At 40.1% G+C, this 16,411-nt stretch overlaps 1 long non-coding RNA gene and 1 pseudogene across 1 annotated transcript; both read left to right on the top strand.

Annotated features, from left to right (window-relative positions):
- Window positions 1-2,384, top strand: part of LOC109086077 — a 44,164-nt pseudogene extending 41,780 nt beyond the window's left edge.
- Window positions 2,385-15,230: 12,846 nt separating this feature from the next.
- LOC109074748 lies at window positions 15,231-15,635 on the top strand. Its single transcript, XR_006153832.1, has 2 exons — window positions 15,231-15,430; window positions 15,513-15,635. It is a non-coding gene; the product is annotated as an uncharacterized LOC109074748 (long non-coding RNA).
- Window positions 15,636-16,411: the final 776 nt, after the last annotated feature.

The raw sequence follows: 16,411 nt of genomic DNA, 5'->3' as shown, positions 1-16,411 counted from the left end.
TGGAGTCTTAAAGCAGTGAGGATGATTTTGAAAATCCTCTCTCTTCTTAAAAGGAGAAAAAGAATTAGGAAATATTGGGTCCATCCAACCCTGAGATATAGAGAGGAAGTTTACTTCAGGATGTCAGTGGCTCAGTTTGATGCTTTGCTAGCGAGACAGGAGCCACATATTAAAAAGAAGACCACCAATTTCTGTGTACTCAGCGTGCAAGGATCTTTACAGTGCTTTGTGCTGCGAGATGAAGTGGATCAACTTGTCAGATGCCATTTTGGATTTTGGCTTTCACTTGTACGGTGGCTCTGAATTGTCAAAAATACCTCTCAAAATGCTTGCTACGGATGCGAAAAATGCAGAAAATCAAACCCAATACAATTTTTTTTTTTTTCATTACGAACAAAAATATTGAAGGCAGTGTGTAAACATGATTGAAATTGTGTGAAGTTGTTCTCAAAATTTTTGATGCGGATGTTTTGGATGATTTATGTCAATGCATTTTGTGTTTATTTTTTAATATGTGAAATTTTTGGTATTTTTTCAGGTAGCTTTGCAGGTAGGTCTCTTGACACATGCTTCAAGAGATAGATTTGATGATGATGAGATCAGATCTATGGCTGTTATCAGACTCCTTGTGCAAACAAGGATGTATGTCTGTTGTCAGATTCTTTGTGAGATAGATTTAATGTTTGGAAATGTAAACTGATATTTCCCATATTTCCTACTGACACAGTACAATAAAATATAGAAATAACTGACTTAAACCCATTTTTAGCTGGTGAAAATTTTAGTATTCTATGACACAGTACAATAAAATATAGAAATAACTGACTTTATATATATATATATATATATATATATAATATATATATATATATATATATATATATATATATAGTCTCTTACTCTACCCATGTCAATTTGAGTCTTGTTAAAGATTTAAATCCCTGCCGCCAAGATGCTGCTCTATCGGTTACGGATTATGGAAAGTGAAACTTAAATCTATAGGGGTGGTTGGATTTTTTCACGCACGTTAAAATATTTATTTGAAGCTTCTTTCTTTTCAGATTCTTATTTACAGCATTGTCTTAATAGGCTGTATATTAGCTTACTGGGAGAAAACCAGTAGGTGTATTTGAAATCAGACATTTGAGCACCTCCATATAGCCAAGATGGCATGATCATAACACCCCACGGATATTCGACTGTGCGACTGGTAGTCGAATCAGGCTCTTCCTATCGAAGCATTGAATCTTCGACTATTCGGGGTCACCGCTAATATATATATATATATATATATATATATATATATATTAATATATATATATATATATATATATATATACAGTAGTCAACATTTGAAGTGGATCAAAACCTTTTATCAAAGTTTTCCTAAAACCTAAAACAAAATGTGTTCTTATCTTAGGACAACTTTGATGAACTTTTTTGATCCACTTCAAATGTACACTACTGTATATCACTATATATATATATATATATATATATATATATATATATATATATATATATATATATATATATATATATATATATATATATGGACATAATGTAATGGCTCATCAGTGTACACCACTGCAGTATTTTGATTGACTATAATAAGTACCTTATATACTAAAATAGTAAAAGGTTGTAAATGGATCTCCTTTTTGTCTCATTGTTGCAGCCTAACAGGAATATGCTGTAGTGGACGATGGCACACACCAAAATATTTTACAACCTTAATGTGTTTCTGTGTGGTGGAACCCTGGATGTTTGACAGGAGTGTCTGATGATGCTTTACTGGAGAATTATGACAAGATTTACGACTAAGATTTACGGATACAAGTGGAAGTCAAAGGCTTGTTGCCAGCTAATAATGTCATCATGGGAATATGTTGTTGCTTTATGCATTGTCACTTGTTTGATGGCAATTACTTACTGATAATTGTTTATTTATTTTTTTGGAGTTTTTTTACATTTAACATTTTGGATTCATCTTTCATTCAATAAATTAGTAGTCTTAATATTAGTAGTGTTATTTGACACACTTAATTCACATTTCAGACAAAAATGAATGAATTCAGTATGCAACGCTCACTTCTCACAATCCAATCGATGGCAGTGGCTAAAATAAAGTCCTGCTTTATGCTTTATTCTTGTCTGATGTGCCATTTCACTCCGAAATGCATCCCAGTATGGAAGTGAAGTTAATCGCACCTTCATTTTAGTGCCAACATTGAGGTAATCACTGGATCTTTAACCTTTGGCTGGTAAAAAAGAATCAAAGTGCATTCACACTGCTGCCATATTTGTAAAAATCTCAGAAGCTGCTGGCCAAAGTCCCATTTCAATATCATTTTAACTCTGCAATAAAATTAACATTAACTGTCTCATAAATGTTGATTCTTACACTTAAAAAAAAAAAAAAAAAATCATTTATTTCAGGTTTGTTCCACCAATGCTTGTGTGCAGTCCTGAATGTGCAACTATTTTTATGATATTTAGGGTTTGTAAAAGCAGATGGATTGTGGAGATGAGTTTGCGTGTTGATGATTGGATTTTTTGTTTGGAAGGAGGAGCTTCTAATAGCAGCTGCAATGAAGCAATTATTTCACGTTGGTAAAACCAAAGCGCTTGTTTCCTCTTCCTAAGTAGGGTGTTCTTTTAACGTCACATGATCCCAGGCCACCAAATAGTGATGCTGCAATAAAAGATTCACAACTTTTCTCATTACAAAGGAACTGTCTTGTGACCATAATTTAGAGAAAGCTGACACTTCTGAGAAACCAAAACCACTGACAGCTAAGGTGTACAGACGCTTCTAGCTTCTTCATCCATCAGTTCATTGAATTCTTGTTTATTTATGTCCCATTACTTTGATGTTTTATCAATGACATTTATGGCAGAATGTTTCATATTGTAGCACAACCAATGCATGCTTTCCAGTGTTTAACAGTCCTGGGAGACACCATGATGCTAGTCTACTATACAAATTAAAGTCAGTATCAAGCATTGTTTTTCTCTCTGTCTCTTAGGCGGTTCTTGTTATCGTTGTTGCATGCAACTGATAAATGGTTTTTATTCCCAAGTTTGAAACATTAGACATCTTATGGACTAACATCAAGTTTCTTATATTGGCGAAACTCTGTTTCTGGTTTATAGCTGAGGTGTTAAAGTTAGTCCATGGTGGCATTAGATGGTGAAATCACCAACGGTTGGTTTTAAATCTTGATCATTTTATACTGCGGTCAGGGTCACCAGTGTTGATGAAAATGGGTAATGCCCCACTTCATAATCTTCCTTCAACATGCCCTTGGAGATTGGTTGGGGGGCTGGTTGTCACAGGGAGCTCCAGGTGCGTGACTAGAGTCGAAATAGATGTGGTGGCCAGTCTATTCAGGGGTCCTAGACTATAGACAGGAGAGCCGTGTATGACCCCAAAAAAGAAAAAACATGAAGAAATCCTAGGATTGCAGACTTCACACCCTATATAAAGAACTGCAAACCAACGTTAGGCTGATTTTACATGTGTGTCTTCTGGAGCAATTTATTTATTTAGCAATGTGGCTTGGGCACGTTCCCGCCATTAAGAATGTTAAACAAATTTCTATCGGGATAATACATTCTGGCATAGATTCCGACTCCTTCTGTTCCCACTGAACTGCTCCCAGGACTTCGTCAACTAGAAAGTCTTCAGTTGACTGTTCCACGGACAACGCTGGAAATCGAAAGAGAGTTCCACCCTATATAAAAACTGCACCACCACACGCTGATTTTAAATCTCTATATGTAACATTAAGAGTACTATATGTGGCTGTGTTCGTTTACTTTTTGTATTTTGGTATAGCTTAATTTGGAAAAGCACTTTGGGCCAATAGCTGTTCATTTTTAAATGGCTTAAAATAAATAATAGGACTGGTCATTTAGATCTATTCGTGGCCCTGTGTCGCACTTGTTGCCCATTACCCAAACTTGCCCGGCAACATTGCTCAGAAATTTTTGTAAGGTGTTGTGGGACAGAAACATAAAACTTCAACTTTACTTCAAACATGGCTACAACTTTCGAGTTCAGCCTGGAGTGAGAATTAATAAATACTTTAACAAGCTTGCGATTTTTTTTTTTTCCCTAAATTTTTTCTAAACTAAACTATATTGTTAATGTGTGAAAGTAAAAACTGATTCGCATACAAGTATTATACTTTTTTTTCTATAATATGGTTATCATCTTTACAATTATTAATTATAATAAAAAGAGCAAGTTGTATGATATAAATATATATAAATTCTCCTCTAGTGTAATATTTTTTTCCCTCGCTAGATTATGGACACTGTAAACTGTAGTATTGTAAAGAGACAGATGGGTCCCAGAGACGATGAGCAGGTACAGTGTTTTAATGAGCAAATAAGGATTCGCCGCAAGGCAGATAAACAGAACTGAATATTCACAAAGGTAACCTTAGGGTGCTTGACTGCTTTCTTCTCAAAACGTAACAGAGGATATCAGCCACGGATCCGGGCAGCTCTTGAATGAGAGATCTGGCAGTACTGGCGAGATGAGAAGTTCTCTGCAAAACCCTCAACGAAGACCGCTGGGTACAGCACAGAAGAGGGTAAACACAACAGCAAAACTGAGGCTCTAATGTGTAAAACCTACTGGACTGGACTAGACTAGACAAGACAAAAACAAAAAAACCACTACAAGTCAGAAGTCACAGTTACACTCTGCTCCGTGCCTCTAGGACAAACAATGAAATCCCACAACACAGAGCACGAAAAAGAGAGCTAGATATAGCGAGGGCAAAAGAGGCAGATAGAGAACAGGTGTGATGATGAGAGAATGAATCCAGCTGACGGTAATGAGGGTTTAGAGATAGTGGGTAAGAGTGAAAGAAGAGAAAGTGAGACATAAAATAACCAGCAGTGGGAGGCAAGGGATGCGAAAAGAGAAAGAAAGAGCCAAGGATCATGACAGTACCCCCTCATCAAGGTGCGCCTCCTGGCGCACTAAAAGACGGGGGGACTGACGGGATCTGTTAGAAATCGGTCGATGAGGGAGCGAGCGGTTCCAGAATGTCCCGGGAGGGGATCCAGCATCTCTCCTCAGGACCATAACCCTCCCAATCAACCAGAAATTGATGACCCCTCCCCCTGGGGCGAACATCAAGCAACCTACGAACTCGGTAGACGGGAGAGCCCTCGACACGAACCTGGGACATGACAAGGGGGAGCGCAAATAACAGGCTTCAAACAAGAAACATGAAAAATGTGATGAACACGTCGGAGAGCCTAAGTCTGACTGAGACCGGGCTAAGAACCTTAATGATGCGGAAGGGTCCAATGAATTTGGGGGCCAGCTTACGTCGCGAGGGGTACTGAAAGGGAAGGTTAGTGGTAGAGAGCCAAACCCTTTGTCCACGGACATAACGGGGGTTTCTGAGACGGGCTTATTTGCGGACCGGCACATAACGGAGCGCGATCTACAAAGGGCGGATCGGACCGTTCTCCAAGTTCGTCTGCAACGCTGGATGAACGCTCGTACGGATAGTACCTTGGATTTGGTGTCAGAAGGAAAGAGAGGGGGCTGGTAACCTAAAAAGCCATGAAACGGCGACAGACCGGTAGCTGACTCGGGGGCGGAATTGTAGGTATTTTCTGCCCAAGGAAGCTGTTCTACCCAAGATGCGGGGTTATGAAATGCGAGACTACGCAACAACCGACCGATCGTTTGATTAGCGCGTTCGGCCTGACAGTTCGTCTGTGGGTGAAACCCGGAGGAGAGACTGGCTGAGGCACCGATAAGGCGACAAAACTCCTTCCAGAAGAGGGAGGAGAATTGTGGTCCTCTATCAGGAGGAGAGTTCTCGTGGTGGGAAGGGACCATGGATCCTAAAACGTGTGTTCTACTACATCAAATACAACGTTCTTGGGGAGACCATGGATCTTAAAAACGTGTTCAACTACAGTCTGGGCGGTCTCTCAGGCGGACGGGAGTTTATAACGTGGTTACCTCTGGAGGGACGGAGCCCAGTGATGAAATCAAGGGCAATCTGCGCCCACGGACGAGACGGCACGGGTAAGGGTCTTAGATACCCCACCGGGGGTCTACTACTGACCTTAGTCTGGGCACAGACTGAACAGGACGCGATAAAGCGGCGGATGTCTCACTCACGGGAGGGCCACCAAAACCTCTGACGAACGGCGGCAATGGTGCCTCTGACCCCCGGGTAAGCGAATAATTTAGAAGAGTGCCCCCACTGAAGAACAGCGCGATGAGCGGATGGAGGCACAAACAAAAGCCCCCTAGGGCAGAGCCTAGGCGTGTGAGTACGAGACAAGGTGCGTTTGACCAGACGTTCAATTCCCCAGATGGCTGCGCCCACTAAGACCTGCTGAGGGAGGATGCCCTCATCAGTAGGCATGGTCTCAGCAGAAGGGAACTGGCGTGATAGAGCGTCAGGCTTAAGATTCTTGCACCCCGGCCAGTAGGAGCCACTGAGCCTGACGGGCATTGAGTCTCCTGGCTGACCGGATGTATTCGAGATTCTTATGGTCAGTCCAGACTACGAATGGGACCGCAGCTCCCTCCAGCCAGTGCCGCCACTCCCCTAACACGAGACGAATGGCCAAAAGCTCTCGGTTACCCACATCATAATTTTGTATGTTCAGCTGGGTTAAGGCGGTGAGGCCACTAAAATAAATCGAGAGGGATGGATATGCTCATCAGCCCAGGAGTGCTGAGAGAGGATGGCCCCAACACCCACCTCTGAAGCGTCAACCTTGACGATAAACTGCCTTTCTAAATCGGGGGTGATAAGGATAGGAGCAGATGAAAAGAGCGATTTGAGATGCTCAAAGGCTGCCTGGGCGGCCTCCGTCCAAGAAAATTAAGTCTTGACCGAAGTAAGCGCAGTGAGGGGGGCTGCTACCTGACTGAAATTCAGAATAAAGCGTCGATAAAAATGAGCAAAACCCAGAAATCATTGAAGAGTGACACGAGACTCTGGCCTGGGCCAGTCAGTTACAGCGCGAACCTTGACAGGGTCCATACTAATACCCTGGGCATAGATAATGGAACCGAGAAACGTGACAGATTGAGCATGAAAGGTGCATTGCTCTGCCCTGACAAAAAGACAGTTCTCCAAGAGTCGTTGAAGGACCTGTCTAACATGTTGCATATGAACTTGGAGATTCGGAGAGAAAATCAAAATATCATCAAGGTAAACGAACACGAACAGGTTTAACATGTCTCTAAGGACATCATTAACAAGAGCCTGAAATACGGAGGGGGCGTTAACTACCCCGAACGGAAGAACACGATATTCAAAGTGCCCAAAGGGTGTATTAAACGCCGTCTTCCACTCGTCACCCTCCTTGATTCGTACAAGATGATATGCATTGCGAAGTTCCAGTATTGTGAAGTATTGTGCCCCCTGCAGGATCTCAAAAGCTGATGACATAAGGGGTAATGGGTACCGGTTCTTAACCGTTATGTCATTCAAGCCTCTGTAATCTATGCAGGGGCGCAGCGTGCCATCCATCTTCTTCACAAAAAAGAACCCAGCTCCCACAGGAGAGGTGGAGAGAACGATAGTGCCCGCGTCTAACGATTCTGAGAGATATTTCTCAAGAGCCTTATGCTCGGGGATAGAGAGAGAATAGAGCCTCCCACGAGGAGGAGTGGTACCCGGAAGAAGCTCTATGCTGCAATCGTATTGCCGATGCGGAGGAAGAGATGTGGCCCGGGAATGACTGAAAAACCTGGGAGAAGCTCTATGCTGCAACTCAGACCCAGACAAAAAAAATAATCCCCTGGCTCCTCCTGAAAAACAGAAACAGAAGACACGGGAGAGGCAGCAGACACAAGACATTTGACATGACATGACAGACCCCAGGAGAGTATGGTTTTCTTAGCCCAATTAATATGAGGATTATGTTAGGTCTTATGTTGGTTGAACTATGGTTGGGGGTTATCTGGGGGGTTATAAGGTGAATTAAGAAATAGTATATCTGTGGTTACCGGACACGGTGAGACTCACCGGTGCTGTGGAACAGTTAACCTGGGCAAGAACGCTACCATCCAGAGCGAAGATAGAAGTGGGATCCCGAAGATCTATGAGAGGAATACCCAGTTCCAGGGCCCAGCTCTTGTCCATAAAATTTCCCTCCGCTTCTGAGTTTGTTAAGGATTGGATCTGGTGGCTACGGTGACCTACACGGAGAAGTACAGGAAGGGTGGTCCGGAAGTGCGGTTGAGGGTCCAGAGAAAAGCCGCTCACCAGTCTCCCTCTTACAACTGGTGAGCTCTGGCTTTCACCAGGCACGTGGCGACGAAGTGTCCCTCCGAGCCGCAGTAGAGGCAGAGGCGGTTGATAATCCGATGCTGGCGTTCAACAGCCGAGATTCGGATCCCTCCCAGCTGCATCGGTTCAGGTGCGATAGAGGCTGTTGATGGAGAGCTGCCAGTGGATGACGGGGTAGGCGTGGTCAGAGCGCGGCGAGCCCGTTGTCGCAGCTCAAAGCGCCTCTCCACTCGCAAGGCGGAGTCGATCAGAGGATCAAGGCGAGTTGGTACCTCTCCGGCCAGCAACTCGTCCCTTATCTCGGCATCTAGTCCCTCAATGTAACGGGCCACCAGGGCTGGCTCGTTCCAGCCACATGAAGTGGTGAGAGTACGGAACGCCACAGAAAATTCGGTGACCGTGCGTCATCCCTGCCGTAACGAGGACAAAGCGCGAGAAGCCTCTGGGCCATGGACAGAGCGATCAAAAACACGTAACATCTCCTCCTTGAACTGGATGTACCCGATCAGACATTCGGCCTCTGCATTCCATACAGCCGTTCCCCACTCGTGGACTCTTCCTTTGAGAAGTGAGATGACATAGGCTATCCGGGAACGCTCTCTGGAGTAGGAAGACGGCTGAAGTGAGAAGATGACCTCGCACTGAGTCAGGAAAGGCAGACATTCAGTGGGTTCGCCAGAGTAACATGGGGGGTTGTTCACCCGCGGCTCGGGCGAATCCTGAGAAACGGAATGGGAAGCCTCCCTCCGAAGTAAGTGGAGTTGCTGCGAAAGATTGGTCACCATTCGGCGAGCCGTAGCGAGTTCCTCATCGTGCCTTCCCAGCAACCCTCCCTGCATCTCTACAGCGGTTTGGAAAGGGTGGCCCCCAGCCTGATCCATTCCTTCTGGTCGGATCATTCTGTAATGAGACAGAGGGGTCCAGAGACGATAGCAGGTACAGTGTTTTAATGAGCAAATAAGGATGTGCCGCAAGGCAGATAAACAGAACTGAATATTCACAAAGGTAACTTAGGGTGCTTGACTGCTTCTTCTCAAAACGGCAACAAAGGATATCAGCCGCGGATCCGGGCGGCTCTTGAATAGAGAGATAAGGAGTACTGGCGAGATGAGAAGTTCTCTGCAACCCTCAACGAAGACCGCTGGGTACAGCACAAAAGAGGTAAACACAACAGCAAAAACTGAGGCTCAATGTGTAAACACTACTGGACTGGACTAGACTAGACAAGACAAAACAAAAAACAACTACAGAGAAGTCACGGTTACACTCTGCTCCGTGCATCTAGGACAAACAATGATCTGACAACACAGACACGAAAAAGAGAGCTAGATACAGCGAGGGCAAAAGAGGCAGATAGAGAACAGGTGTGATGATGAGAGAATGAGATCCAGCTGACAGTAATGAGGGGTAGAGACAGTGGGTAAGAGTGAAAGAAGAGAAAGTAGGACATAAAACAACCAGCAGAGGGAGGCAAGGGATGAGAAAAGAGAAAGAAAGAGCCAGGATCATGACATTTATTGTTTGAAATTCTTAATGAAACTATCAGAATTTCAATGCTGAGACTTTGTTTGTATTATCAAAAATGACCTGCTCTGTGGTGGCCGATCAGACGTCAGGGGCCTGGACACCCCTCTGGCTCCACCACTGCAGGGCTGTATATCAGTAACTATGAGGTTTAAACAGCACAGTTTTGTATTTTGATGACGAACACCTTGATCAAAACCCTCATCAATCTGTTACAGAACAGGATAATAACTGTAGATTGAAAGATTCAACTGTGTTCTCAGGACAAGGGCTGGGGCAAGTTGTCACAAAACCAGTATAAATACCTTTGTAAATTTGGCACCCCATAAAAATAAATAATCACCAAAACTATGCCATTTGTTTTGTGCTACATTTGTGCTCAATTTGTGCCTGTTTGTGCCATTCATTTATGCTCGGTTTGTGCAGTTAAAAAAAAATAAATACATAAAAAATAAAAAACCCTGTAACAATGACTTCTTAAATATAACGCAAAATTCACTCTCCAGCCCATTAATACGGCAGCAGAGTATATAAAAAAGAGTTGGTGTTCGTGCCTTAAATTTTTACGTTTAGTCAACTCAAATATCCATGTTTTCCCTAACTTCAGATTTAAGCTTAAATTTCAAGGCAGCATTACGTCTTGATCGTTCTAATTCGTTTGTTCCCTATTTGTGCCCTTAGAATATTAAACATCTATCCCCCACGTATATAGCCTTATTTGGGGCGCTCTCCACACCAAATGCTGGGGGGGACAGAAGCAGTTAATATATCATTATCTATGTAGGGCAATTGTATTGCATGACTACATTTAACAGCTAATATGTTTAAGTTTTTCTGTCCCTCTTAAAAACGTTTATTTACCGCACTGCATAAGAAAACAAAAAAAGGACATAACGGACTGTCGAAAAGTGCTCTTGGATAAATGTCAAGTCAAACTGCAGAGAATAAAAATAAACAAACAGCGAACGGGTAAAGCACTAAATAAATAAATAAATAAAAAGGCGAAGGGTGGATTATTCGGAATCGGGGGAAAAAAGTCAGTTCTGTGATGAGACGAGACGATCACGAGCTCCGATAACTGACGAGCTGGGACGTGAAAAGTGCACAGACAGTCAAAACATCGTCAAATCGCGGAGTGGCAGCCGGTGAGAACTTTATTAATTATTTTTTTTTCTTTTGTTGGTGGAGGAGAAAGCGGATATATAGGGTGTTATAGGGTATGTTTTTGTTGTGGGGTGTTCTGTGCGAGAGTTTTTTTTGATACTTTTCTTTAACTGATATTTACTCAACAATTTCGTGTTAAATATGTTTCTGTGTAGCAAATATCGACGTTATAATGACACTGGTGTGTTAATTTGCTTATATTTGTTTGTATTTTCGTTTCAATCGCTGAAGAGAGAGAAGATAAAACATTGTTTCTGAAGTCCACGTGTAAACTGATCGTTAAAGTAACGGAACTAACCTGAATCCATATCCATGCGCTGTAAGTGTTTAAGATAATTTTCTGAATTATGTAGGCAGTTTATAGTCAGGAAGTGTATTGAGCTTATTTATAATACTATTTCAGAGTTTTGTGTGTAACAAGAGATAATTGAAAGACACCAGTGAATGTTTAAATAAGCTTTATTTACAATTCATTTACACTTTTTGTATTTATTGTGTTAACCCTCTGGGGTTCTTCATTTAGGAGTCATACTCAGGACCTTCGCGGTCAAAAGTGACTGGACCCCTGATCAAATATTTTTTTCCCCCCAGTAAAATCAATGTAATATATTCTATTCAATAATATTTTTTCTTTTGAATTTTGAATTTTAATAGAATTTTATGGTAATAATTAATATTTATGCAATAATTATGATCTATTTTTCCCCATTGAAAATAATATTTTATATATATATATATATATATATATATATTATATATATATATAGATATATATATATATATATATATATATTCATTATTTTTTGGTGAATGCTGTATTTCAGGTTAAAATGGAGACTAGGCGTGTAACCATTTTTTTTTTTTTAAGCCAGATTGGTGCCATCTGATGGGAGTAGTGAGCAATAATTTCATGCAATACCATAGTTAACCATTAGATTGATGTACAGCTCTCTATAGAAAGGCTTGTGAATTCACTAGTTGTTTTTGCACATATTTTCTACTTTTTTTAGGTTGTTGATTTGAATATATATTTAGAGATTCTCAAAGACTACTTTTGTTACGTTTTTTGTTTGTTTGTTTGTTTGGTTTAAATGGTAATTTGAAGTGCCAGTTTTACTTTATAATACAGTCAAACCTGAGCATTGCGTTAGAAAGAGAACAAATGGAAAGCATTTTGTTACCCATTGTTTTAATTCTAATTTAATAAAAATGCAATTCATTCATCATAATTTTTTTTTAAGTTTTTTATGATAATTGTTTTAATTAAATCAGTTTTTTGTGCTATTCAATGAACAGTAACTCATCTTTAAAAGGCAACAGCAATTATGAACAAAAAACTAAAATAACAGCAAAAGTATAATAATTATAAAACAGTAAATGGAAAATAGAAAAAAAATAAGTGTTTTAAATATCATCCTAACTATATTTACATATTATCTGCATATTTACATACAAACTGTAATTTGTGTTTGTTAAACAATAACAGATCACAACTGAGTGTCTCAGTTGCAAATTGGATGATTGCACTTTGTGAAAATGATGCTTGTTTTCACATCCCTCGGCAAGCACCATTGGCATTTTTTTCTTTTGGCTGAGTGTGTTCAAGAGAGAAACATAGTGTGAGACTTTTGCATTTTGGATCCAATGTCTCCCCATTTTTTTGATTTCATTGATTTTATTCCACATATTCTCAATTTTCCCTGTTACAGTCTCATATTTCTCTCTCTCTCTCTCTCTCTCTCTCTCTGTGTCTCTACTTTGCAATCTTGATGGCTTACAGTCTCATGCTTTCATGCTTTCATTGCTATGTGCTTTTTTTCTTACTACTTGGTTAAATACTTGATTTTATTTTACACATTTTCCAAAATTAGCTTTTACAGTGTCACACGTTCATTTGTGTGTGTGTGTATGTTTATGTGTGTATAAGTGTGTGTGTGTGTGTGTGTGTGTGTGTGTGTGTGTGAGTGTGAGTGTGTTTGTCTGTTTTGCACTCTTGATGTTTTAGAGATTCACCCCTTCACTGTTGTGTACTTTTTTTAGGCATCATGGCTGATTTATAGATTTTTTTTGTGTGTTCATATACCAAGTACCATAAAAGTCACAAAGTTTCTCACCATTCCGATGAAGCTACGATTTTTAAATTTTTTTATTGTAAAACTTTTCGGTCAGAAGTGACCAAATAACCCTAGAGAGTTAAAGGTTTTTCACCATTTTGAAACTGAATTATAAGCAGAAATAAATGAAGAGTGAAATCCAGTTAATGCTTCTGGTGATGATGTTTTAAACTCCCTTTCAAGTAGGAGACTGTGCACAAAAAAGAAAGCTTGACAACAAAATAGCCTTAAGCTATAGCCTACTACACATGTGCATGACAGGACAATTTACTGGGTCATTTAAAAAAAGATTGATAGATAGCTAAATATCAATGAGGTGAAACGTTTTGTTAATATTATCAAAAACTCACATGAGCGTGTTGTGTGCAATTTTTAACATATTAATTTATGATATGTCAGTGTACACTTATTATTTTATTTCATTAAAATATATTTAAAACAAACACCTTGGCTGTCCTTTACGCATAGCCTATTTCTCAAAGATAAAATACAGCTGAGCAATTTCATGTGGTGTTTATGCTCCGAATATTTCATCTGCAATATGCATAAAAAATATGCATAAAATAATAATAATAATAATGATACACAACACTGCTTGAGCTAACAGTCGTTGTTGATGTGTTAAAGTCAGGCTTCTTGCTACACACACACACACACACACACACACACACACACACACACACTCATACTGTACCTGTATATATAGTGCAAAATAACGTTGTTACAATAAAGAGCCTATAGGCTTGTTCGATTTCTGTAACAAATGAGATAAAATAGCAACAAACAAGAACCCGAGCATGTGATAAGTTACAATAGCCTGTTCTGAGGAAATATCAGTCACACAATGTTATACACACAAAGAAAATTTGGTGCTCGCGGAAGTCACTAACAATAAAACTTAGAAAAACATTGTAAACCAGCAGATTTGCAAACTATAAAAGACAGGAATTTAGACAAGCGGCTTGCACGATATCACTTTTCCTCCAGATATTTGTAATGTTTTACGGAGAATACAAACATTTAAAAAAGTTAAAGCTGCCTTGAAATTTAAGCTTGGTCAACTTGAAATATGAAGTTAGTGAAAACTTGGAGCTGACTAAACTTTCAATTTTAAGGCAAAATTTCAATACTTTAAATTGTGTATCTGTACAGAAAGAGGTACTTAAAGGTGAGACAACCAGCCCAGGTGTATATATTGTAGACACTAGCTATGCACTGATCTCAGTTAAGGAGATTTATAACAGTTTCTGAATATGAAATTACAAATTATTGTTCTGGCAGTATTGTACTGTTGTCTATGACGTGCTGTCAACCAAAAGTTAGGCCAGGGAAAGACACTGGACGGTTACAAACTCATACAGTAAGAAAACGACTGTTACAATGTTGCTGTATTTTCTTTGAAAAATGAAGCAGTATTGTTTTCTTATGTTTCATGTTGACTTTAAAGCTGAAAAAATGAGCCACTGTGCATTTGTTGCAGGTGTTGCTGTGGTGATGTCAGTCAGAATGGCTCCTCCTCTTCCTCTGATCTTTCTGCTCATGATTCACAGTGAGTCTCTGCAAAAGAGTTTTTTTTGTGATTTTTTTTTTATTGATTAGTTGTTGGTATTTTATTCAGTTTGATTTTTATTGAGGGGATTTTGGTTAGTGGGTTTTGGTGTGAATTACAGTCATCTACACATCTGTGCACTAAAGAACTCATCAGTGATAATGAGCTGCACTTTTACATACCCTACTGGACGTCAGATCATGAAAGTGTTCTGGACCAAAACAAAAGTTAAAAATGCTTATAATGAGTTTCCAAATCTGTCTGAGGACCCTGAATACAGTCAGAGGCTTCAGTATCTTGGAGATAAACAGCAGAACTGCACCATCAGACTGAGTCATGTGACACAGAAGGATTCACACAAGTACTATTTCAGATTCACAACTGATGACGATAATGTGAAATGGCTGGGTGCTCCAGGAGTGTCTCTTACTGTCACAGGTGACTTTGATGAGGTTTCACTCTTCTTCTGTGCATTATGCTGAATAATAATCAGTGTATGACAGCAGCACTAGATATAATGTGTGTGTTGTGTTCAGATCTTCAGGTGGAGTCTCCTGAGAGAGTGACAGAGGGAGATTCAGTCCGTCTGACATGTAAAAGCAGCTGCACTCTGACTGACAGAGCAACATACGTCTGGTACAGAAACTCACAGCCATTAACTGAGAGAAGAGACAGAAACAATCAACTCCTGCTGCAGTCAGTCAGAAGAGAGGATGCAGGCAGATACAGCTGTGCTCTACAGGAACACACTTACATCTCTCCTGCTGTTCAGCTCAGTGTCACGTGTGAGTATGGATTCATTAGTTCTTTTTAATAACTTGTTGAGTTTATTTTAGGAGCTACACTTCTCATTTTTGTCCTCTTTAGACCCACCAAAGAGTGTCTCAGTGTCCATAAATGGATCTGGTGAAATAGTGGAGGGAGATTCAGTGACTCTGATCTGCAGCAGTGATTCAAACCCTCCTGCTCTGAACTTCAGCTGGTTTAAGGAGGATCAAAGCTCCTCTGTTGGATCTGGACAGAGTTTCAGTGCACTACAGAGTGGACGCTTTTACTGTAAGGCTCACAATCAACACGGATCTCAGAGATCAGACGCTGTTACTGTCACTGTTAAAGGTAGAGCATCTAATTTACTCTTTCTTAAGTGAGCAAATCAATCTGTTCTAGTGTTTTACTCTTGTCTCTGTTGTAGGACATCTGATGACATTACACATATCTATGGTTTGTGGAGCTTGTGGAGCTGCAGTTTTCATCATCACACTGCTGATTTTGTAGGATATTTGTGTGTGGTACTATGCAATGTCTGTAAATGAGTGAGAAGGTTGTGAATTCACCTGTTTTGGGTGTTAAGGGGGTAACTAAAGCAAACACTGGCCATATGTTTATTCCACCCATGAACTCAGCAGCTGATTTCACCAGAGGAGGAATCAAGTCATTCCTTCCAAGTCACAAACAAGTCTCAAGTTAAATCCCAAGTCCTCAAAGAGTTAAAGTTAATGAGATAAGTTAATGTTGCAGTGCATTCTGGGTGCCACCTATCAAAATTAATCCATGGCTCCCATGATGCACTGTGGCATGAATTAATTATTAGCTGAATTGTCTTAGTAACTTCCTTTATTCTTACTATTCTATTTTTGTTTTCAATGCTACTTTTAGTAGTTTTTTTTTTTCTAATGTTTAGACCTAATGTTTTAGGCTTTAAATAAGTTCAGTGATTTAGGTCAAATATTTATTATGTAAAAACATAATATCACATGAGCATGTTT

The sequence above is a fragment of the Cyprinus carpio genome, chromosome B1 (assembly GCF_018340385.1).
Source record: "Cyprinus carpio isolate SPL01 chromosome B1, ASM1834038v1, whole genome shotgun sequence".
Lineage (NCBI taxonomy): Eukaryota > Metazoa > Chordata > Actinopteri > Cypriniformes > Cyprinidae > Cyprinus > Cyprinus carpio.
Note: the sequence above shows the minus strand (reverse complement) of the source record. Positions and strands in the feature narration are given on the sequence as shown.